This window comes from Microtus oregoni, unplaced genomic scaffold (assembly GCF_018167655.1).
Source record: "Microtus oregoni isolate MIOR12 unplaced genomic scaffold, Mior012 000033F_ref0000390, whole genome shotgun sequence".
In the NCBI taxonomy this organism is placed as follows: Eukaryota; Metazoa; Chordata; class Mammalia; order Rodentia; family Cricetidae; genus Microtus; species Microtus oregoni.
The window spans coordinates 22,031,867-22,057,133 of NW_024543092.1; the positions used below are offsets into that span (position 1 = coordinate 22,031,867).

Sequence of the window (25,267 nt, forward strand, 5' to 3'; positions counted from 1 at the left end):
ACTGAAATGCATTCTCAACAGCCCAACTGTTCTGTTGGAGCATCTCCACTGTGGTACACTTCATAACTTTCTCATAGCCTACATTATTCATTACTTAACTTTCTCTTACTTTCTCTTATGAAATGGAATGGACTGCAAGCATAAGAATGTTTTTGCTCACTGATGTGTTCCAAATTCCTAGAACAGTGCCTGGTCTATAATTGGTAGTTAGTTTCTTTGTATTTGTTTCTCTTCTGGAGGTAGGGATCGTACAAAAGATGGGAGGAATGATCAGTACTTCCTGGTCTAGCATGGACTTACATCTCAAGTCTCCAAATAAACACTGATATCAATGAACTTTTGAGTACACTAAACCCAGCACCGGGGATCAGGAAGAAGAAACAGAAAGGAATGGACCAGAATCCATTTCCACAGATGATGCCTGGGCTGCCTCTCACATGAAGACACTGAGCAAGCGGCTTTGTTTCCAGGGGGGTCCTCTGTATGAGAAAACAGAGCTGTGGGCGGGGGCTGGGAACAGGTGTGGTACAGCCCAGAATCTCAAGGTCCTGGAGCTTGAATTAGAGGCAGCAACGGGGCCAATGGTGTCAGCCATCTGAGGGACTCAGCTACAGAATGCCTGTGCCCAGGTCTAGTGCATTCTCTGTGAGTCCCTAAAACATCTGGCTCTCCTGGTGACGGGTAATCATAGGTCAAAAATTAATGTCCTTATAGGATACTGGGATGCATTTAAGACATACCTCTTTAAAAGGCAGGGACGGATGCGATGCCAAGGAAAACGGCACAGGAGCACTTAGGAGAGCGCTGTGGGGCTTATGCACTGACGGGCTGCTGGGCAGCAGTGGACAAGAGCGAGGCCCTGGTTTCCAGGTTTCGGTGGCTGTGGGCAGGGAGTAACTACCTAGCAATTTAAAGTAATTTAAAATGGTAAGGTCGAATTTGAACGTGTTAAACGGTGTAACTGTGGCACATTAAGTGGGGAAAATGGGTGATAAAATACGTTAATTTCCTTTCAGAACCACCCACGATGAGGAGAAACTGGAAATAAGGAAACCTGGCAATTGCTTTCTATGTTAACCTGCCATTGCCCCGCATATGGACAGAAATGTCTAATTTAAATCTGCCGTACTAAGAAGAATGGTTGGGTCTCTTGAATGATAATGGGACAATCACAATGCTTTGATACACGGTGTTCTGATCTAAATGCTTGCTTATCCCGAAGATCCATGTGTCAAAGCCTTAATCCTCAGTATCGTTTATCTGAACGTGGGTTGTGGTCTTTGGGGAATCAGAGAATTTCAACCATATCAGGAAAGAAGGCAGGGATCCACACATCTGCAAAGCCTGGCGGAGGGTCCTCAGAGGAACCTGCTCCCTCTTGGCCTGCTCAGCATCTAGGCCTGAGTAACGTTTGCTGCTGAAGACTCCAGTTTACAGCAGGGACAGTGGTGTCCACAGCCAAGACAGTCAGGAGGCTTCAAAACTGCAATACAGCAACGTATTGTCTTTCATTTCTCCTAGCAATTAACTTATTCTGTTGGCAGAAAGCATGTAAATTTGCCCTAAACTGACCTCACGTGTAAAGCAAGCACTGGTGGACTCCACAGGCTTAGGAACCCCGGGACATGCGGAGCTGGGGACTCTCCTCCAGCTAGTACTTACACGTGGCTAACTCTCAATTGCTGCTGCATTCCTAATTTGCTGTACTAGATCAGAGGACATGAGAAGCACAGCTCTTAACTTTTACTCACTCAAGTAAAGAGCAAGCACGGATAAACAACAGCAACCACGGTGGAACGTGCTAATTCCCAGGGCTTCTTAGGAAACTCTGATATGCTTTGAAACTGTGCTCAGTGACTACAAAGGTCTGTATATTGACGAATTGCTGATATGGTGAGCTGGCTGTTGGCCAGGGCAGCAGATTTCTCAGTGGTGTGGGGAGGGGGGGCGGGGGGGAGTGTTGGTCATTATAAAACATAACTGGGTACCCTGCTGCCATTCAGTGAAGTTGGTGGGTCAAATTGGGCAAAAAGGGTTAATTTTAGGAATGTAAAGATAACATAATAAAAATGAGAAATTAAAAAGTGCTTAGGGAGGGCCCATAAGTATACAACAGGTATATTTTATGTCACTGTAAATGTGATTCCTGTGTGACTATTATCTAAAATCAAGCATATTTTTCTAAGATAAAGTAAAAGCACGGATTTTAAAAGCGCAATTTAAACAAAAGGCTTTTAAGAATCACAGAATCTGGAGTCAAGTCAAAGGACAGATCATCACACACCAAGGAGCACGGGCTCTAGAGTCATGGGAACAGACAGAAGTCTGACTTTCACTCTCTGGGGATTTTCCTAACCTATCTTGTACTTGTGACACACACAGATGAACTGTTATGAACTTCTCATCTTTGATACAATTTCTCTGTAGTTATCCTATTCAAGTCTCTAGACATTCAAACACCAGAACTGCACAACACAAGACACACTCGCGCATGCACGCATGCACACATACGCACATGCACACGCGTGCACGCACACACACACACATACATACACAATTCATGCTTATACCAGCTTTCTCCCTGTGAGACCTGGGTAGATTTCTCAGCAATTAAGAGTATTTGCTGCTCTTGCAGAGGACCCGGGTTCAGTGCCCCAAACCCACACGCAGCTCATAACCAGCTGTAAGTCTGTACCAGGGAATCTGATACCCTCTCAAGCCCTCTGGCACTGAACACATGGGGTGCATACATACACTCAGGCATACACACACATATACACAGACATTAAATGAATAATTTTTTCTTACTTTTTCCCTGTGGAAACATTAAACCCACAGAAAAATACACAAGTGTGTAATTTACCAATGTTACTTCATGTGGCAAATAACTTCATTCACTTTGTTGTTGCTGTGTTTTAAGACAAGAGTTTCTGTGACTCGGTTTGTCCTCTAGCACACAAGCTGGCTCAGGCTGGCTTTGAGCTCATGGTCTCTTTGCCTCCACCTTCCTATTACTGGGACTGTGGGCATAAACCATGGCCATGCATGGCTCATTCATCTTTCAGAAATGCAAGCAAAAAAATGCTGCAAACATGTCTGCTACTGTGTAGATGTTTCTGTTGCGGCGATAAAACCGCCCTGACTAAAGAGACTCAGTGAAGGACTTATTTGGCTTCTAGAGCACAGTCTATCAGTGGCAGGGAAGTGGCTGTGGCAGGGGCTTCAGCGGCTGGCCATATCATATCCACAGTCAGGAAGCCGAGGGTAGAGACTGAGCTCAGTTGGCTTTCTCCTTCGTATGAAATCCAGGGCCCAGCCCTAAGACTGGTACCACCCGATTTCAGGGTGGGTCTTCCCACTTGAGTTAACCTTTCCTGAGGGCTGAGGACTTGTCAGAGAGGTGACTCCAGACCCTATCAAGATGACAATCAGGAGGAGCCATCACCACGACCACCAAGAACTGGCTCCCATTGCACCTGGAGGCTTGCAAAATCTTTCTTCAAACTATTTGTGATAGTCTCAGTCAGCATCTGTTGAGAGCCTACTATGTGCTGGTCCCATTCTAATTACTTCCTAATATATGTGTGCTTCTCTACAAGCCCAGACCAAGAGTGGAGGGAGGGGACGTCACCATCTATGACTGCTTCATATATATATGAAGTATGCCACTGCCTCTAGCCTTTCAACCTGAGCTCTGCTATTATGCTACTGAGAGGTCTTAGCAGCAAAAGGCCAAGCATTTAACCAGGAAACACAATGTCAACCTGGAAATTATAACCACCGTCAGCCACTTGAGGCCCCTATGCCTCTGAGTCAGTAGGTAAAGATAGGAGTTACTGGCTTGGTTAGTGTATTAGTCAGAATTCTTTAGAGGAAAAGAATTGAAAGTATGGGATTTATTATATATAACATGATTTATTGTCCTGTATTATATAATAAATCCCATAGTATACAATATATTATATATGAGTATATTTAATTATGTAACATAATTATTATAATTTTAATATATGGTATGATGCATAACTATGTAACACATTCCATAAATATATGAGTATATTATATATAATAAATATTACAGTGTATATAAATAAATACGTTATAAATGATAAATATAAATTTTATATTATGTGTTTTATATATATATATATATAAGATTTATTATAATGACTTATAGGCTATGGTCCTACTAATCCAACAATGGCTGTCTACCAATGGAAAGTCCAATAATCCAGTAATTGTTCAGCCCAGGAGGCTGGATGTCTCCGTTAACCTCAGTATATGTCGGCATCCCGGAGACGTAGGCTCTAATGCCAGTGAAGGAAAGGATTTGCCAGCCCAAAGCAGACAAAGAGCTTGTGTTTCCTTCTTCTATGTCCTTCTTAGAGTATGCCAGCATGTGTGGCCCAGATTAAAAGTAGAATTTTGCACCTCAAAAAATCCCCATAAAGGTGAGTCTTCCCCTTTCAAGTGATTTAATTAAGAAAAGACAGGTGTGTCCAACCAGTTGGGTTTTAGTTAATTCCAGACAGAGTCAAGTTGACAGTCAAGGACAGCCATCACAGCTAGGGTGATCTTCACAGCCAGGAGAAGGCTTGGCTGAGGACTGAGGAACCTAGCCCCAGGCGCAATCCAGCCACAGGCAGCAACAGAGCTTGGCGCACGTCCCCCAAACAAACACAAAGACTTGGTACACTGGCATTTTCCAGAAGGAACTGCTTTGAAGACTCAGGCTTCCCCCAGCTTCTGGGCCAGCCATCCTCATACAAATATGTCTATTACTAGTCCAAATGTATCTTCCACTCAGTGACCTCTGGGCCTCAACCAGGGTTGGATCCTCCACTGTGGTTCAACACATGCCTACTCCTCCAAAAGACCCATAAAGAAGCAAGAGCCTTATGCCTAGAACACCTCATCTGTAAACAACCAACTCATCTGAGCTGGTCCACCTGCTTCCTACCCAGAGACACAGGAACCCTGCTGTCTGTCTCTGTTTGTGCAGTTCCTGTACAGGAATAAAAGCTTATCCCGGTATGGTTTTGATCCGTGTTGTAATGAATAAGCCGGACACCTGTTTGTCATCTACACAAAGAACGTAAGAGAGAAAGATCCGGAAGGCAGAAACCTCGGGACATCACCTGGTGCTGTCATACCCTGTGATTACAGTCAATAGGAAATTGACAATTAACAGCCCAGCAGGACTGCTAATGCCTGAGGCCCTGCAAAAGCTTTGGTTCACACTACAGGCAAAGAGCCATGGCCATCTGAGGTGCTTGGTGGGTAAAAAGAACATGGAACAGACAGTGAGAGACAGTAGCTGTCAGTACCGGCTGTAGAAACGCAGACACAGTCCCCGTATTACCGCGAGCATGCCTCATCCCACTGTGGATGTCAATAAAAATGTAATATACATGTCTTTGTGTTCCTCCCTCCTCATCACATGGCATGAGACTATTAATATTTAGCTTTGCATCACGATATTTAAAGCACACGGTGTTAAGAGAAAGTGCCTATGTCGAGGACTTCCGCGTCCCCTTTCAAGAAAGGCCAGCACATGCTGGGTTGCAGGCTATGTAGCTGCACAGTGGTCTGTGAAAGCACGGCTTTGTGCTGTCTTTAGTTGGAGACTGGATGCGACCTCCTGAGATGCGCGTGGATACTTGGTTGATGAGGGGGTGAGCTGTGGTGGTTGGTTTTGTAAGTGAACTTGACCAAGGCATTTTCCTGGGTTATGGGAACCGAACCCCAAAGCAGCTGTGAAGGCAGTTTGTAAATGTGGCTAGTGAAGGAATCAGGATTGGACCATCTCAGAATGTGCTTCTGGCTTGTTGATGGTTACGAACCGCACCACCCAAGGAGCTGTAGCAGCCCCTCACTGAGGACAAGTCTTCTCCTGGAGTGCAGGAAGAACAACGGCTGCACAGTCCTTACTGGAGCGGCTGCCACCTTCTGTCACACACAGACACACACACCCGAGGCCGAAGTCCACTTCATCAGCCACGTCCCTTCACACATACACTACTCTTTGTTCAAATAGCAAAAAAATAAAAATAATAAAATCTTGCCCTTGCTGTTTCCTCAGACTCCACTGTCATTGATATCATTGATAGAGTTCTAAATACCAATAGAATAAACCACGTTTCTCTTATTAAGCCCTGTGAATTCAGAGTATGCAGTTTTCCTATACAGCTCTGTGTTTGCCTGGAGACCATGCTGACCTAAGATGATGACCACTTGGGAACTGCAATGTTTGCGTGCAGGCCGCTTTCCAATGGCCCCATCTTGGAGATGTTGGGAAGTGGTGGACCCTTAAAGACGTGAGGCTCAGTAGAGGTTTAAGGTCATAAGAGGCATAGGAGGATTGTGGGACCCCCAATATGTGTCCAGCCATGAGGTCAACAGGTCCTCTGCCACACACACCAGCTACGCAGTGCTGCCTACAGGAAGCAGGAGCAGCTGAGCCCTCTCCTAACCGTAAGCCAAAAGAAACCCTTCCTCTTTCTAAGTTAACGACTATGAGCATTTTATTTCAGTAACTGAGAGCTAACACAGTCGCACCACCTTCAAATTTGTGCAGATAATCTGCAAGCAACCAAAACTTCAGGCGTTCGCACCTTCAGAATAAAGGTCTTACACATTTCATGAGCCGGTTCGGGTTCTGCAGGACAGAACGGCAACAATGAAACAAAGCCGGGAAAATGGGGAAGGAGAAGAGAAGAAAGACACCAGCACGCTAGCCTCCAGAGAGACAAGGTCACGTCCTGCTATGCTCATACCACTGTGCATAACGGAGTAGACATCTGGTATACCACTGTGCAGAACAGAGTAGGCATCTGGTACATAACTATGAGGGATAAATTAACATGTACAGGATGAAGGTGGGACAAAGGGGGAGACCACACCCCTTCGAAGTATTGATAGAGAGAAAGCAGCCAGAACAACCCAAAGAGAAAGCTACATGACAAAAATGAGTTTCTGAAGTTCAAGTCAATTCTCAGATTTCTCAACCCAAATCATGGCAAAATAGGTGATTTCCTCTGGCGCTGGGTGGTGAGCAGCTCCTTGGGCAATTCTTACGTGGCAATATCTTATTTTCCTCAGGTCTTACATGGCGGTGTATTACTTTTTTCTATATGTTCTTAATATTTACTCTTTGAATGAAGGGATTTATTTACTTCATTACCTCCTTTTACTAACAGCAGCAAAATAAACAGAAATCCTAAACATCGCATGTTTCATCAAGTAATATTAGGAAGGATTATCAGACTTTGTGGATCCATGCCCAGTGATCAGGGCCTAGCTGTGGGGATTCCTGGGGTTACCTGAGTGATTCGAGGCTCCAAGAAAGGAGAAGCTGTGTCCACAGCAAGGGGGCAGGTGGAATTATTTTCACAGACCACCTCAGAAGCAGAAGGGACCACAGTATATGCAGACTGCTTCATGACTTAATGTTTCATAAACAGCATCAACAAACTGCTGAAAATGCCCAGTGATTCTTAGACATATCAAAGCTGAGTCAGTCTTGTGGCACAGAGTCTGCCGAGTGTCGTATTTAGTGACCCTTCCCCCACACAGCACCCCATCTTAGGTAATGGCGACTGTGGGCCCCTCAACAGCTGTCCAGAGTGTTCATGAGGTCTCCCCACTATAATCCATGAATCGGCTCCTTCCCTACTTTCCTGGCTGGTGCGGTGGAGCTAAGGTGTAAAACAGTACTGTTAGGAAGCCAAGACGCCCTGATCACATCTCCCAGGAGAGGACAATTCATTTTGGCCTTTTGAAATACAAGCTAGGGACTACAGAGGTTACACAGCTCACAAAGTTCTCTGGAAATGGAACACATTGCTGAAACAATTTGACTTCAGAGATGACGGCTGTCAGGACTACACTTAGTGCAGAGAGCTGAAGCCAAAGACAGGATTTATTATGAAATCTGAAACTTTTATTTCTCTTGTCTCTCCTCTAAATGCCTATATTTTGACCAGCACTGGCTTTTGATATTTTTTTAACTAGTATATGCAGGACAAGATGCCATGTGCCCTAGTCCCCTAGTCCTGGAAGCTAAGCAGGGTCAGGCCTGCTTAGTCATGGGATGGGAGCACGGACCTTTATAAACTTCTTATCCACAAAAAAAAAAAATTGTCTTCTGTCCATAAGGCTATGTAAAAGTGAGCACTGTTCTTAAAGAGGATGGCGCTCAACTATAGGTCTATACCTTTTAAACGTCTTTTCCTCCATTTGACAAAGGAAAACATGCCCTGTCGCAACTTCTATTAGAGAAATGTTGTTTGAGTCTTTCCAGGGAAATGAAGTCAGTTCTGGCCCCACTGGCTCCCGCTACATTCCAGACACAAGTAAACCAAGCTGCAATTAAATCTCATATATAGACGTTTCCTCGTCTGTTAAATAGAGTAGGAAAAGGGTGTGTGTGTGTGTGTGTGTGTGTGTGTGTGTGTATGTGTGTGATCTTTTCATGAATAGAAAATGAGTCTCCAACTTCTCCAGTAAAACTGTAGCTTTCCTCAATTTCTGTCTTTAAGAAACTAAGCCATAAGCCGGGCGGTGGTGGCGCACGCCTTTAATCCCAGCACTCGGGAGGCAGAGGCAGAGGCAGGCGGATCTCTGTGAGTTCGAAGCCAGCCTGGTCTACAAGAGCTCATTCCAGGACAGGCACCAAAAACTTCAGAGAAATCCTGTCTCGAAAATCAAAAAAAAAAAAAAAAAGAAACTAAGCCATATGCTCCTGTCCCCAACCACTATTCCACACAACGTGCAAGAAACACAGGAACTCTTACATATCCCTGATAGTCACCTCAGTATCTCAGAGAGCAATTCAACAGTTCGAACGACTCAAACATCCTTAAATAAGCATTTTTTTTCAATACCTCCTGAGAGCCTGGTGCAGCCTGGAGGCAGAAAGACCAGATGAAGAGCGTGGCCTCTGATGCATACAGAGCAGAGCTGGCTCCCAGGCTCACCTGAGTGAGGATGAAGCTTTCTTCAGAGCCTTCTCCAGGCGAACTGAAGTTGCTGAGGGTTGCACAGCGTAGCAGTGAGTTGTGAATAAATCCAAGAGGATTCTGATTAAAGAGGTATGTCCACTTTGTTAAGAGGACATCTCAGTGCACGGGGGGTTATCAGACTATCTCCCAGAAATGAAGTGGCTCTATTGAATACTATTAGCAAGAAGCTAAACATCATTCCCACCTTAAGGAAATATTACATTACTTGCTCGCGAAGCATGCAAGTCTGAGAACTTCATGTGTCGCAGAGGAAGCGCAGATGTGCGAGCAGAAAGGGAGGAGCTGCAGTCTCGCTCAGCTTGCTGCTAACATAACATTGCCATGAGTGTCCCCACCTACACAACAGGGCTTCTGTGACTGCTCAGGGGATCATCTGTTGAGGCTCCAGCGCGGTCCAAAGCAAAGAGATGACTCAGCGAACGTCTCAATCAGACATTCATGAAAATACAACGCTTCAAAAATACTCACTTGAAGAAATACCCTACTGGTCAGTCAGCCATTCAGGAATCGCTCTCTTTCCCATCAGTCCTGGCTACAGCACTAACAGGGTAAAAGAGGTTTCCATGCTGACCACACACGACCACGTGGGCACACTGGGACATGTCTCCACGGATGGTTGAAGCCCAAACAATATAGACTTCTTCAAAGGCAGACCCACACAGCTACACCATCCGTGCAGGTCTCTATACATCAGCTCACTCTGTTTCCCAGACAAGACCAGACAAAAAGGAGAGATGATTCGAAATGACAATGGATGTCATGTCAATATGGCCTCTTGCTTTCTGTGCCCACGTGGAGCCTGGCACACAGAGCCAGTACATGCTGGACGACGCCAACAGGAGGTTTTCCTTTACCTACTCACTTCTTTAAGTTTCTACCATTTTACACTGAAAGTGTGCTGGTTGGGGCTGGAGAAGCATCTCAGTGGTTCAGAGCACTGGCAGCTCTTCCAGAGGACACAGATTCAGTTCCCAGCACCCACATGGAGGCTCACAACTGCCCATAACTTCAGCTCCCGACAGCCTCCTCTGTCCTCCATGAACACTAGGAAAACACGGGGTATGCAGACATACATGTAGGCAAAATACCCATACAGAGAAAAAAATTTAATTTAATATCTAAATTTGTGGTTATAATTTTAAAAAGTCTTATTCCTTTAGCAACTCAAAGATTGATGGCAAGTGTAAAGAAAATGAGGCCAGGAGTGTTGCTTGGTTTAAGAGAGCCTGCCTAGCTTGTGCAAGACCAAGGGATGAATATCCAGCTCCACAGAAAGAAAGAATGAACAATGAGGGAAGGTGGTAGTGAGGATGGGGAAGGAGGGGCATTTCTGCAGGCTTCAGCCCCACAACCACTGCCATGTGGTATGAACTGTAGGTTAACTTGGAAACGGGGAAGCAACAGGGGACAGTTAAACAAGTCCAACCATTTGGGAACCAAAAGGAGAAATATCAGTGTGCTTAAAACTCTTTCTCCAATTGTATATTTGGAGAGTTAAGAAAAACATATTTCAGAATGTAAAACGTTAGCTTTAAGTATACCTGTTCTATCTTATTTTGGTTTTTTATTTCAAACTAAATATTATTTTTAAAAAAACAGATTCTTTTGACTATACTTGAAGAATTTGGATTTTCAGTTCTATACATCTGGAGCTGGAGGTACATATTGAATTGCTGAGGATGTAGTTAAGAAGAATAATGAAGGTTCAGAAAAAGGAATGCAGAGGCGAGGGGTACTTATGTACAGGAATATTCTAGTAGCTAATAGTATCAAATCACTTATTCTCCCCTCACCCCCCCCCAAAAGAAATTCTATAAAAATCACTATCTCCCCTGTACAGAGGAGAAAGCTGAAGGAGAGTGAAATTAAAGCCCACTTGTTTGCTTCATGGTCACACTGTAGTCACAGGGAGAGAGACTCTTCACTAATCAAAATGAAGCCTACAACAGCCCTTGACTTTCCCGGGCACTTTCTGAGTGCCCACTATGCGCCCATTGAGAGACCATGGCCTCCTTTCTCTTTGTGTCAACACGTGAGTTTGAGGCCGTTCCAACCATGAGGTGAACATGACATGGTTTCTTACAGCTATTTTTCTTCAAAGAGCAAAATAGCTAAGTCAAAATAAACCAGAAAACAAGGCTGGGTTGCTTTCCCGGATACTTCTCATGCCATTACTTGTCTGGAACAAAAGCAGACAACCAAGGGAAGGACATTTCGAAGTGGGAGAGAGGGCAGAGCAGAGAGTGGCAGTGGCGAGAAGGGGGAGAAGTCAAAGGATTGCCCCTAATTCTTCCTTCACCGGCAGTGCTACAGAGAAGCACTGTACTGTAGCTGCCCTATTTCTGTGTGACCAGCACAGGGGGGCTTTTCTTCCACAGCCCCCAAACCAGAAGAATGGATTTCAGGCCTTTCCTACAGATTTCCAGTGTGTCTTCATTTCCCTTTCAAGGAAGAACCTCAGACCTGAAGGTTTCGCTTGCACTGGTGGGGTCAGTGCAGAAACTGCCTGTTGCTGGTTTTTCCCTGCACAGCGCTGTGCCTGTTGCTGGTTTTTCCCTGCACAGCGCTGTGCCTGTTGCTGGCTTTTCCCTGCACAGCGCTGTGCCTGTTGCTGGCTTGTCCCTCCACAGTGCTGCTGCAAAGCTCTTTATCCCAGCTGCTCTCTGACATCTGAAGTCCAGGTTTCCCAATAACAAGCACCGCAGCTGTACCGAACGGGCCACCAGAGGCTTGAACTGCCGTGAGCATTACTCATCCGGCCCGGCCCTGCTCTGCAGTCACGGCCAAAAGGCAGTGTCAAGTTCACCTCATCCTCGGGACTCACAAAATGAATAGCTCAAACAGCTCATCACGAGATGTTTAAAAAACAGCTCTAAGGAGCTGGTGATATACCGTAGCCTGATTTGAATTAAGAATGTTAGCAACCTCAGCACTGCCATCATGGGTTTTATGCTGTTTACAAAAACACTAAAATCCACAAAACTGACACCCCCCCCCAATTTAAAGGTTTTCAATTTATCTTCATTCAGAAGAGATCAAATATCCATCTAGAAGTACAAAGAGACAAAATAGTTTGTCACATACAAAAACCAATGTCTGAAGCATAATCAAAATGCTTAGTGTGCCCTGAGAAAGCTAGTGGTCTCCACGGGAGCCTCCAACATGAGCAAAAGCAGCACAAATGTGGAACACTGCCACAAACTTACCCAGAAGCCATCAGCACAGCTTCCATACAACCGTCACTTGTAGGCCCCAAAGTAAATCCAGACAAAGAACTAAGGCTAACCTCACTGAGCAGCAGGACACTGAGAACCATGGTATTACCAGGGTCTCGGTATCATTCCATGGATCCCTCTTCACAAAGGAGAAAAGAATACCTTTACCATGGAGGCATATGGCAAACTCCATCTCAACCCAGTAGGCAAGTTTAGCAGAAACAACATTAAGGGATCCTGTGGTGATGTGCTGAACAAGTCAACCACGCCCTCCCGCATGGTTTGAAAAGGAAGTGCACTGACAGGATTGGTGAAGGTGAGCCTGCCATGGGAAGCTGACCAAGATCTGGGGCTATCCTTACCCTCAGCCCACAAATACAGAACTGACATGCAGAGATGCCAGACAACTGTCTCAAAGCCAGGCATCAGGGGTCTGCAAAGCTAGGTACCCAAACAAAACACCTTTGCCTCTACACCAGATTCTTCAGCCTAACCCGCGGTGATGGAGGAAGGTCATTGGCTAATAAAGGCACTGCCCTGGCCCATTTTATTGGTTAGAGGATAGGTGGGAGGAGTAAACAGAACAAAATGCTGGGAGGAAGAGGAAGTGAGCTCAGAGTCTCGACAGCTCTCTCAGGCAGCAGACGCCTGAGAGAGACGCCATGCCCCGCTCCCGGGATGAAGCTCCGACCCAGGATGGACTAGGCTAAAATCTCCCCGGTAAGCGCACCTTGGGGTGCTACACACAGATGATTAGAAATGGGCTAAATTAATATGTGAGAATTAGCCTAGAAGAGAATGGGCCAAGCAGTGTTTAAATGAATACAGTTTGTGTGTTGTTATTTTGGGCATAAGCTAGCCGGGCAGGCGGCTGGGGTGTTGGGAACGCAGCCCCGCAGCCACCCTTATTACTTCACCGCGGTCCCAGCCACCACTCGCTAAACACCGAAGTTTTGCCTTGTCAATCTTGCCACTTGGTCCCTCCTCCCCCTCCACGTCTTCTCTCTTCTGATGGTTCCCTGCCGAAACCAGGTTGTTACAGAAAAGATGGTGTATTCCTTGCCTCACTACTAAAACATTAAAACACCTGACAAAAGCAGCTGAAGGAGTGAAGGGTTGATTGGGGTGGTCACAGCTCCAGGGATACAGACCATCAGGGCAGAGACAGCACAGTCACTGGTCGTTGTTCTGGTGGAAGCTCTATCCCAAGTCCCCTCCCTGTAGTAATAGGGGCAGCGGCGGGGCTGCGTCCCCAACACCCCAGCCGCCTGCCCGGCTAGCTCAGTCGGTAGAGCATGAGACTCTTAATCTCAGGGTCGTGGGTTCGAGCCCCACGTTGGGCGCCAAATGTAGTAATATGGGGCGGCAGGGCTGCGTTCCCCACACCCGGCCGCCCACATGGCTAGCTTATGCCCCAAAATAATTACACAGACACTGTATTCTTTTAAGCACTGCTTGGCCCTTTAGCTCTAGCACTTACAGGCTAACTCTCACATCCCGATCAACCCATCTCTAATAATCTGTGAGAACCGGTCTTACCGGGAAGATTCTCGCCTAGTCCATCCTGGGTTGGAGCTTCATGCCTTGAGCGGGGCATCGCATCTCTCCCAGGCGTCTGCTCCAGAGAGGAGAGCTGTCGAGTCTGAGCTCACTTCCTCTTCCTCCCAGCGTCCTGTTCTGTTTACTCCTCCCACCTATCCTCTAACCAATAAAATGGGCCAGGGCAGTGCCTTTATTAGCCAATGACCTTCCTCCATCACCTCCCCTGAAGTCACCTCAGTCCCCAGTAAAGCCCACCATCGGTAGCTCCACCTCCCCCCCAAGGGCATTAAAAAGCCTCCACCTCATGGGTTCCCCTGGTGGTCTCCTCAGCTTCCCCTGGGACCACCCAGGAGTGCTTTGCTCAGAATAAACCTCGACTTATTAATTGGGTTTGACTGGTTTATTACATGAGTGGCGGCAGATTCTATTAACCAGGAATTCAGCTTGACAGTCACATTGTGTCCAGAGTCAGGATGCAGGGAACAACAGGTGCTTCTCAGTTCTCTTCTCCGTGTCTTATTCTTTCTAGAACCCCAGTACCTGGGCTGGTACTACCCACATTCAGGCTGTCTTCTCACTTCAGTTAGCCTAAACTAGATGATCTCTCATAGATATGTCCAGAGGTTTGTTTGCAGGGTGACCACAAAGCCCACCAAGTTCACAATCAGGATTAACTGGTACACTTCCACACGTTATCAACCAGACACCAAAATACAACACTGAAGCTATGACTCTCCTGTCTTGTCTGCCTAAGCTCGTGGACTCTGGTGCACCTTCAAAAGCCCACACTACCTTCAAGAGTCCCAATGCTGTGTGAAAGACCAAGGCCTAAGCCTCAGTGAGACTCGAGGCAATGTATCAACTTTGAATTACAAAAGAAAAATCAAGTTATAAGTTTCTAATACTCAAGGGTGCATGACAAACACTCTCATTCCAAAAGGGGAAGATGGGGCACAGCAAGGAAAGACTGGACCAAAGCAAGATCAAAACCCAGACGGAAAAAGCTTTCGGTTCCATGTGTGCTATCTGGGGCGCATGATGGAATCTTCTAGGTGCCAAACAGGATTACTAGATAGTCTTTCTCCTCCGCCTCTGTTAACTGCAGTACACAGCCTCTCTCTTAGGCTGGCTCTAATCCGTACATGCAGTATCCTCCACAGACTTTCATGGTCTTGCTCTCTCCAACACCCCGGGGTCTCCAGTGTAACTTGGGTTTCACCTCCACAGCTCCTTTGCCGTCTTGCAAGAACTCCGACCCTATCTCACACTGAGAGGCCTCCGCGGCTCTCCGGAACTGTGCTGCAAGACTCCACGATGCCCCTCAATTCTACATCTTTCATGTTACAAAACCAGAACCACATGGACAACGCTGCCAGGTTCTGATGACATCTTGGGATGGAGTTTTGCCCCACTTGACCACAGCTGCATTGGCCTTTCTATGCTGACCCCGAGGAAGCACTGCTCTAGGTCTTCAACAACATTCTCGGTTTAGAACCTCTCTACAAATCAATTTTCATTTCTACAAGACAGAGCCTTTGACGAGTAGGGTCTTTCCCTCAGGACATCTTTCTCCTTGGTCCAGGGCAGAGTACCAAGTTTCTCCTTAACATCACTCATCTCTTTAGCAGTTACAGCTTCTCTGCTGCCTGCACTCCTTGTCCACACCTTAAACTTCCTCACGCACATCACTCCCACTGCATGCCGTGTTGCTCTTGCACTTCTGCTCTAGGATTTTCTCCCATGTTGCAGCCCTGGAAGGAGCAGCGAGGAGTAACTGTGCTACTGCTTGGGTACCACCCTGTCTTGTGATTGCTCTACCAAACCCTGACTCCACCACTGTTAAATTCATCCTAACGCAGACCTTCATGGGTACAATGCAACCAGATTCTTTTCCAGAACATGATCTGAACAGCAAAGGGAGTCTTTGCTTCCCTTTGAGCCCTCATAACTCAGTTTTTCACTGTCTATGCTTCTCTCAGCTTTCCAGTCTTCCAAACTCCTACCAGAATGGTCCATTTAAGCCCTGCTTGGTGTTCAAAAGCTTCACTAGTCCATGGCTCCAAATGGTTCTGGAGAACCAAACGGGCAGCATTTTCACAACCATGTCTCTACGTCTGGGTACCAATGTCCTCTCTTAGTGACACTTCTCCTAGTGACAGACGAAAGTGACTTAAGAAGTGAAGGGTTTGTTTTGATTGACATCCCAGGGATGCTGTCCAGCATGAAGGGAAGGCATGGCAGCTGACCCCTCTGCATCTGGTCAGGCAGCAGAGAGCAAGGAATGCTGGCGCTCAGTTTTCTTTCTCCTTTCTATTCAGTTTTGAACCCCAGCCCACAGAATAGCACCACTCAGATTTAGGTTGTGTTTTTCAACCTCACTTAATATAATTTAGATACTTCCTCGGTATGACCAGAGATTTATTTCTATGGTGATTCTAAATCTCATCTAGTTGACAATCAAGATGAACAAACAGGAGGCTAAAAGTCTTTGGCTGTATTCTAGTCAAGAAAATGATATCAATTATAGAAATGGCTTTCTATGCCACTAATCGGGAGAGGTAAGCCAGAAGAACATATCTGAAAGAGTGTTATCATTGTACCACCGTTGTAGTCATTAAGATGAACGCAATCCGTCTCATGAAATACTTGTTCATGCTCCATTATAACATCAGATGGAAGTCAGTGCTCACTGTAATCAACTTTTAACACCCAGACCTCTACCATTGTGCAGTCAAGATCTGCTCAGAGACTCTAATTATCATGCCTGCCTTAGTTAGACACAAAAGTCTTCATAGCTGGGTAGTTTCATAGACAAATGAAATTAGTTGTTCACAGTCCTGGAAGCCTAGAAACCCAGGCTCCGAGTGCCATTAGATACAGCTCTTGAGAGTTCCTACGCCTTACGCATGGCTCGTGCATCCTTTCAGGGTAGAAAATGAGGGCAGCCTCTCTGGGGTCTCTTTGCAGAGTATTAATCCCATTTATGGGAGCGGGGTCTTCATGACCTTCACCTCCCAAAGACCCCACATTTGCATGTCTGTTGCCTTGGGAATTATGTTTCAACATGTGAGTTTGAGAGAGCACGTGTGTTTTCATATCTAGGTAATATCCCAAATCCAACCCCTGATTTCCCCCCAAAACCTGATCCTGGGAGCTGCCTAAGCTATAACTTGACTGCCTCCATAGGCATCTTTTCTTTCACCCGGTACCCTGGCCATTGGGAGGTCCTGCTCACTGTGCCTTTAAAGTGCTTCTGCAATTCCAATTCTAAGTGGACCCTGCTTCTTCTGGAACCCAAGTCACCACCCGTCTGTGCTGGCTGCCAGTCTCCTTCTCATCTCTCTTCTCCCATTCAGGAGACAGATCCATCTTAGCAAGGGGTGAGGTCACTTCTGCTCCCCTCCCCCACCGGGAGGGTTTTTCGGTGCCTCTAAACATCCCAGCCGCTATGCTCACAGAAGAGTCTGTCCTTTCCGATCCCCGACTCCAAGCCCATCTCCTCGGTTCTCTGCACATCTCGCTTGCACTAAATCTGGGCTCAGACTTCTCCTTCCTGTTTCAGCCTTAGGAAATAATCAAAATTATAACCATCCTCCATATCACCTACCATGAGTCTGGAATATCATCTGTGTATCTTATTGATTGGTTACTTCTATCTTACCCTCTTTCCCTAACAGATAGCAAGGAAGAAAGTAATTTTAAATACATACACACATAAACATATTATGTGTATGTGTTTATGTATGTGTATGCATGTAAATTTATATATGTGTGCATATGCATGTGTATGTAAAAATATATACCTATATATGTATAAAGTATATGTACTACTTATATAAAAGGACAGGTATACATGCATATATGTAAACATGTGTATGTATATTCCTATATGTAAACATATGGATGTGTACACACAAAGCATGGATTAGGCAAAGTATCCTGTGAATGACACTTTTCTTAAAAGCTAGTTCCTGTCAGGAACTATGAAGAAAAAACCCAGTCCTAAATACTGAGTTCGTCACAAAGTTACCTCAATTCCTAAAGTACACACATGAATGCAAACCGAATTCAACAATGGCTATACTTGTACACAAATATGTCCTCACTTAGAACTCAAATCTTAGTCAGAAAAACATTTTTTCCTTTTAGGTAACCTGAGCTGACTAGGTTAATTGTGACATTAATGCATTATTAACCTGAAAGACTCCTGTTGGGGAATATTAATTTACTGTGTGTTACCTTTCTTGATGCATTTGTTTAACTCTGTGGAGCTATGATCCTTTGCCTGTCTAAAACACCTGATGTTCATAATAAAGAGCTGAATAGCCAATAGCAAGGCAGAAGAGAGAAACAGGCAGGCTGGCAGACAGGGTCAATATGAGGAGAAATCTGCGAGAAAAAGAGATCTGGGAATGAGAGGAGGAGGAGGACCCAGGAGCCGGCAACTCAGCAACACAGCGAGAAACGGAGTAAGAAGGAAAGAAAAGGTATATAGGAATAGAGAAAGATAAAACCCCGAGGCCAAAGACAGATGCGATGATTTAAGAAAAGCTGGCTAGAAACAAGACAAGCTAAGGCCGGGCATTCATAACTAAGAATGAGTCTCTGTGTGTGCTTTATTTGGGAGCTGGGTGGTGGGCCCCCAAAAAGCCCAAAGAATAAAGAGGAAACCATCACACAGCAGACTCCCTCAAATGAGTGTAAAATGACACAGGAAGATCTGGAAACATGGCACAGGACAGAGTAACCACCTTAAAGTTTCAGTTTACAGATCTCTGCAACCCAGTAACCATGGGCTTGATCTTAGCAGTACCAAAGCAAAGCATAAAAGGCAAAATCAGAATGATGCCAGAATTTAGTCACATCCTTCATGGGGCCTTAAATACAGTCTACTGTGATATAGTACAAACAGGAGCCAACAGAAAAAAAGACCTGGAAGCTATCACAGCCTACCTGCTATAGTAAGGTGGCTATCACTGAAAACCAAGCAAACACACAGGCAGCCACGAGCAGCCTGAACACATGAGGTGGCACCAGGCCACACACAGCCCAGTTTAACAAACCACTTTGCTTCCTTCTTGGTTTTTGCTAAGAAAAAGAGCCTGCTGGTTTGACCTTAAGATGAAAACATAGGTTTTATCAATTATATAAATGTATTTGAGGGTAATTTGTTCGTGCGAAATTGAAAGGAAATTCGACGTGTTACTCACATCTGTTCTCCCTTCCAGATCTGGGAGAGAGAACACATCAAAACACTAAATACCACAGAGCTCCCAAAAATAGGGATCTGAAGCCCTAGATGCGAGCGCTAGTGATTTACTGTCAAATTTTCTCTTGAAACATGGAAAATTAAAGGCAAGCACGGTTAGTAAATTGTGTCTAGAATTTTCCAAATTTAGGCAGTTCTTCCCTGCCCTTACATTTTAGGCACAACAATACAGTCTCTACCATAAGCCCTTCTTACAAGGGAGCATCCTTAGATTCAAGGCTTTGGAGACCGGTGCTGACAAGCAATGCCAATCCCACAAAGTCAGTGGTTCTCAACCTGTGGGTTGCAACCCCTTTCGGGGTTGCATATCAGATAGTTCCGTACAATTCATAACAGCAGCAAAGTTACACTTTTGAAGTAGCAACAAAAATCATTTTTTTTTTTTTTTGGTTTTTTCGAGACAGGGTTTCTCTGTAGCTTTAGTGCCTATCCTGGAACTAGCTCTTGTAGACCAGGCTGGCCTCAAACTCACAGAGATCCGCCGGCCTCTGCCTCCCGAGTGCTGGGATTAAAGGCGTGTGCCACCACCGCCCGGCAACAAAAATCATTTTATGGTTGGAGATGACCACCGCATGAGGAACTGTATTAGAGGGTCTCGACATTAGGAAGGCTGGCAACCACTGCTCTACAGATCCCTGTGAATACAGTTAGGTGAGGCATATAAAACTTTAAACCCACTACATAGAGCACGACAATTGCTCAGGAAACGGTCCCATAGATTCCTCTGCTTCAATCGGGCTCAGTTACTGGGTAAAATCAACAAACCAACTTTTAAACAAAAATCACCTCATTCCCATCCGTTTCCAAAAAAATTAGGAAAACTTCTAAACCATTTAACCCTGAAGCAGAAGTTAGGCCACTTCTGCTCCCAGCTAGAACTGTAGTGGCAGTCCCAACTCGAAGGAAATAGAGATGACCGTGTGGTGCCCGTGACTCCCCTGGAGTCGATTCCGTCCTCCCTCGGGTCTCTGCTGGCGTACTTCCTTCTACCCACTCCTCTCCCTTGCACTTTATTCTCTCCTGCCGCTCAAAGGACACAACAGTCCCATCGCTGGTACTCACAGGCTCACCTCGGGGCTGATCCGCCCACACTACACTAGCCCATCTGCTTCAGCCTACTAATCTATGAACTAATGGGGCAAATGGGAGTGGCCTGAAAGGGAGCAAGCAGCCACAGTCAGTTCTCTGCCAGCCTTCTCGCTGCAGAGACTGCCAGTGTTTCTCGCAAGTAAATAATAACCGCTCTGCTGAAAACGACGGAAAGCCAAGGCAAGCAAATAAAAGGAAGCCTTTGTAACGTGCAAGCCCTCACCTTAAAAGGCAGACAGATCTTTATGTGTAGTCCTTGACTTGGTCAGCTCGAGCCCTGGCAGCCGGGATGGGGCTTTCACTGTTGCAGAATACAGCGTGCGTCCACAGGACTCTGGGTTTTCCCTCAACCCAGCCTCTTTCCAAGCTCCTGGTGCAATCAGTTTGGGGCTTTGCTGTTGTTACCTCCTGACCTCTCGGAGCAATGAGATCGATAAGGAACCCCTAAAGCTACCAACCAGTATCATAAGACAGCCCCTTAGAGAATCTGTCTTGAGACAAGACCTGGTGTGCATTTCACACTCACACACACGCACACACACTCACACACACGCGCACACACACACGCGCGCACACACACACGCGCGCACACACACACGCGCGCACACACTCACACACACGCACTCACACAGACACACACTGACACACACTCACACACACACGCACACACACTCACACACACGCGCACACACTCACACACGCGCGCACACACTCACACACACGCTCACACACACGCGCACACACTCACACACACGCGCACACACACACGCACACACTCACACACACACACTCACACACAGACACACACTGACACACACTCACACACTCACACACATGCGCACACACTCACACACACACACTCACACACTCACACACACACACGCACACACTCACACACACACACTCACACACAGACACACACTGACACACACTCACACACACGCGCACACACTCACACACACGCGCACACACACACGCACACACTCACACACACACACACACTCACACACAGACACACACTGACACACACTCACACACTCACATACACACACGCACACACTCACACACACACACGCACACACGCGCGCATACACTCACACACACACACACTCACACACACACACTCACACACACACAGACACACACGCACACACTCACACACTCACACACGCACACACGCACACACTCACACACACGCACTCACACAGACACACACTCACACACAGACACACACTGACACACACTCACACACACGCACACACGCACACACACACGCGCACACACTCACACACACGCGCACACACTCACACGCGCGCACACTCACACACACGCGCGCACACACTCACACACACACACTCACACACAGACACAGACACACACTGACACACTCACACACTCACACACTCACACACACACTCACACACACTCACACACACACGCACACACACACACGCACACACGCACACACTCACACACAGACACACACTGACACACACACACGCACACACTCACACACACACACGCACACACGCACACACACACACGCACACACGCACACACTCACACACAGACACACACTGACACACACTCACACACTCACACACACACACACACACACGCACGCGCACACACGCACGCGCACACACACACGTCTATGATGGTGTGAACAAGCAGTCTCCTCACCATATAACTTTGCCATGCCACCATCAGCCATTAGCGGCCAGGGGAGCAGACTGGAGCAGGGATGCCTTGCCAGCCAACAGCTCAGAGGACATGGGCCGCCCCCTGGGCCTCAGCAGCAACTGAGATCTTGGGTTTGGTATCAGTCTAGAGCCTTCTCCGGGAATGTGGCTCTGCTCAAATCCTCAGACTCCTTTTCTTCTGCCCAGAGCAAAAGGCAACACACCACCAGTAGGGTCTTCCGCTGCTCAGCCCCCTTGGGTCAGGGCTGACCAACCGCCCTCCAACAGACTCCAACTGTTCTCTCCAGGTCTCAGCATATGCCCTCCACGCTGCTGACATCACAGCTGATCCGGAATCTTCACCTCACCACACCCCACACATCCTTCCCTACCAGAGGCCCAAAGTAAGAGTCCAGCACCTTGACATCAGCCACCCCTTCACTCCTCCGGGAGCCCACAGAGGACACAGCGTTTTCAGACCTACAGATTTGGGGAGAGATTGCCAAGATGGCCTGCAGCCTTTCCAAAAGGCCAACCATAGGGAAAGGGTGGCCCTTCGGTGTGCAGTTCTGAAGAGAGGCTGTCTGTGATATTGTAATGAATGGGTTCTCTGTGAGGTGAGGTTTGGGGGTTGGGCTAGAATGATGGGAACGATGGGAAGGCATCGTTTGAATCACTGCATCGGTTTCTCGCTGCTGTCCACTGACCTCCCTGTAGAAGACTGACATTCATGGAGTTCCTCACCAGGCTTTTCACTAGCAGGACTGTGTTCTACACTGGCCTTGAGACTGCCGCACCACCCCACAGCAGGCCCTGCAGGGCCTATTCAGCTGCTTTTAGATAGGCAGACGCGTGGGTCACATCAGTGTAATCAACAGTTGGTATTTTACACTGGATGTAGAATCCTTATCTGTAATTCTAGGAGGTAGGAAGCTGAGGTGGGACCGACCAGGAGTTCAAGGTCAGCCTCCTCCGCCACTTAGGTTACTCAGGTCAACACAGGCTATGCAAAGCTCTGTCTCATAAAACAAAAGGTACTGGCAATCTTGCTCCTACTCTGTGCCTTCCATTTCCGCCTGATGACTGAAGACTGAGTTCTTGGGAAAACCTTAGGCATATCTGATGTGGAAAGATATGTTAGCCAGATGCGGTCCACATATCTGGGGCCTGATTTCAGGAGGCTGCAAAGTGCTGGTGGCCACCTGGGCTGCATAAAAGGACCTAGTTTCCATCCCCTCCCTGCCGCCCCCAAAAGTAAAAAGGACAAAGAGGAAGGGAGGAAGAAAGAAATTGAACTGGCAGGCTCCTTAATATCTGTGTGCCTCATCTTTCTAGCACACTTCAGAAAAATAAAATAGATGATAGAATACTTGTTTAATTTTGCCACATACAAATAGACTAAATATTGTAACTGTAATTCTTGCTTGATCTGCAATTTTACTATGTTAAAGCTAAAACCTTCCTTTTTATTTAGACAGAAATGGGGAGATGATATGGGATGTTCTTCTGTCTATGTGTTGCTTTTATTGGTTAATGAATAAAGATATTTCAGCCAATGGCTTAGCAGAGTAAAACCAGGTGGGAAATCCAAACAGAGATATATAGAGAGAACAGATGGAGTCAAGAAGATGCAGAAGGCGAACGATACCTGGAATCTTTCCAGTAAGCCACAACCTCATGGTGATACACAGATTAATAGAAATGGGTTAATTTAAGATGTAAGAGCTAACTAGAAACATGCCTAAGCTATTGGCCAAACAGTGTTATAATTAACATAGTTTCTGTGTGATTATTTGGGTCTTGGTAGCCAGGAAATGATCGCGCAGTCTCCTTTTATATAGTCTATTATCGTTGTTTACCAGTCCTGAAGAGTCCACTTCTGCATCTAGCTAACAGTCAGCTTCGGGTGGGGTGCTTCCGGCTTTTCTCGTGGCCTTATTTGTTCCTAGGTGCAGTTACTACTCAAGAGTCCCTTCACACAATTTACACTGCCTCCTCTCAGAGTAGCCAAACAGAAAGAATCCCACAACTCAGGGGCTTGATCTAATCAAAAGCACTTTACCCAGCTTTGTCCTGCCTGCAGTATTTACACACAAGATGAGAGCAAGCAATGGGGGACAAAACTCACTATAAATCAGTATTTCAAAATCACATTCACAGGCCATGATAAAAGTTGATAAGAGAAGTTTATCTTTTGCTCTGAGCATTCAGCTGCCTTCTGTTTTGCTTTCTGATTCATGAACCATGCCTCATATGTGTACGTCTGTATGAGTGTGTCTGTGTGTTTATATGTGTGCCTATATGTGGGTCTGTGTCTGTCTGTGTCTGTGTGTATGCCTGTGTCTGTGCCGCCTGTGCCTGTGTGTGTCTGCTGAGATGCATGAGGAGGTCAGATGTCCTGCTCTTGCTCCCTATCTTATTTTTGAGACTGGGTCTCTAACTGAACTGGTGTTCAATCAGCTAAACTGCCTAGACAACATGTTCTGGGGACCTTACTGTCTCTACCTCACCCCACCCTCAGGGCTAGGATTGCAAGCATGCACCAGACACACCAGCTTTCTACAAGGTGCTGGGAATCCCAGCGTGGGTCCTCAGGCTTGAATGTCCCTGGCACTTTGCCAGCTGAGCCATTTCCCCAGCCCTATGCTGCTCCAGGGGGAGGGTCTCCAGCTCCCTCCACAACTTCTGACAGTGACAGGAAGAGATTATATAGTCAGCAAGTGGAGGAGGCTCAGCAGCCAAGTCCTCCTGACCCACCCACCATGGCATCACTGCCTGCCCTGTTCCCCTTCTAGATGCCACCCACCTTCATGACCCACCCATTCATCCAGGCTCTCACACCCTGTCTCAGTAAAGCACTCCAGGATGCAGGGCCCAGCCTGTGGGAGGTGGCCTAGAAAATTAGCCTCTTTGCCTCTCTGGCTAAAGTGTTTTGGTCCCTCTTGAGGGAATGTGTAATCCTAATGGAGACTCCTAGGGAAATAAATGCTGAGAGAGTACCCTCGTGAATGCGAATGCAATCTCAATCTCCATGAGACAGAGGGTGAGGCAAAAAGAGATCCACCAGGAAACTAAGCATCAAGGCCCCACACTTGGGTCCGGTCAAGGTCTGGAAAAGGGGCCTACAAATGAGAAATCTGCAAAGAACGGCAGCTTCGCATTCTTTCTCCTAAGGAAAGCACATGTTCGACAGACATTCCAAGCCCAGGACTTCCGAATAGTCTTTAAAAATGATCAGGCTCACTTCAAGGCTGGTGGACGGCTTCATGGCGCTGCTCTCAGTCCAGGCCCTCTTTTCTGCAAGACTGTGGAGGCTGCTTATCCCAGAATAGGAAGCAGGTTGAGTTTGTAAGGGGTTACAGGAGAAGTCAAAACAAGTTTCATCTCTAAAAGGGACAAAATAACCACATAAAGAGAGGTTATGACAATTGTGCCTCCCTTTCATGT

General features: G+C 46.5%; 1 protein-coding gene and 1 non-coding gene across 13 annotated transcripts in view; one reads left to right on the forward strand and one right to left on the reverse strand.

Annotated features, from left to right (window-relative positions):
• Positions 1-25,267, reverse strand: part of Pde10a (phosphodiesterase 10A) — a 449,138-nt gene that overhangs the window by 123,954 nt on the left and 299,917 nt on the right. The window lies entirely within an intron of this gene.
• Trnak-cuu lies at positions 13,509-13,581 on the forward strand. The gene has a single exon. It is a non-coding gene; the product is annotated as a tRNA-Lys (tRNA).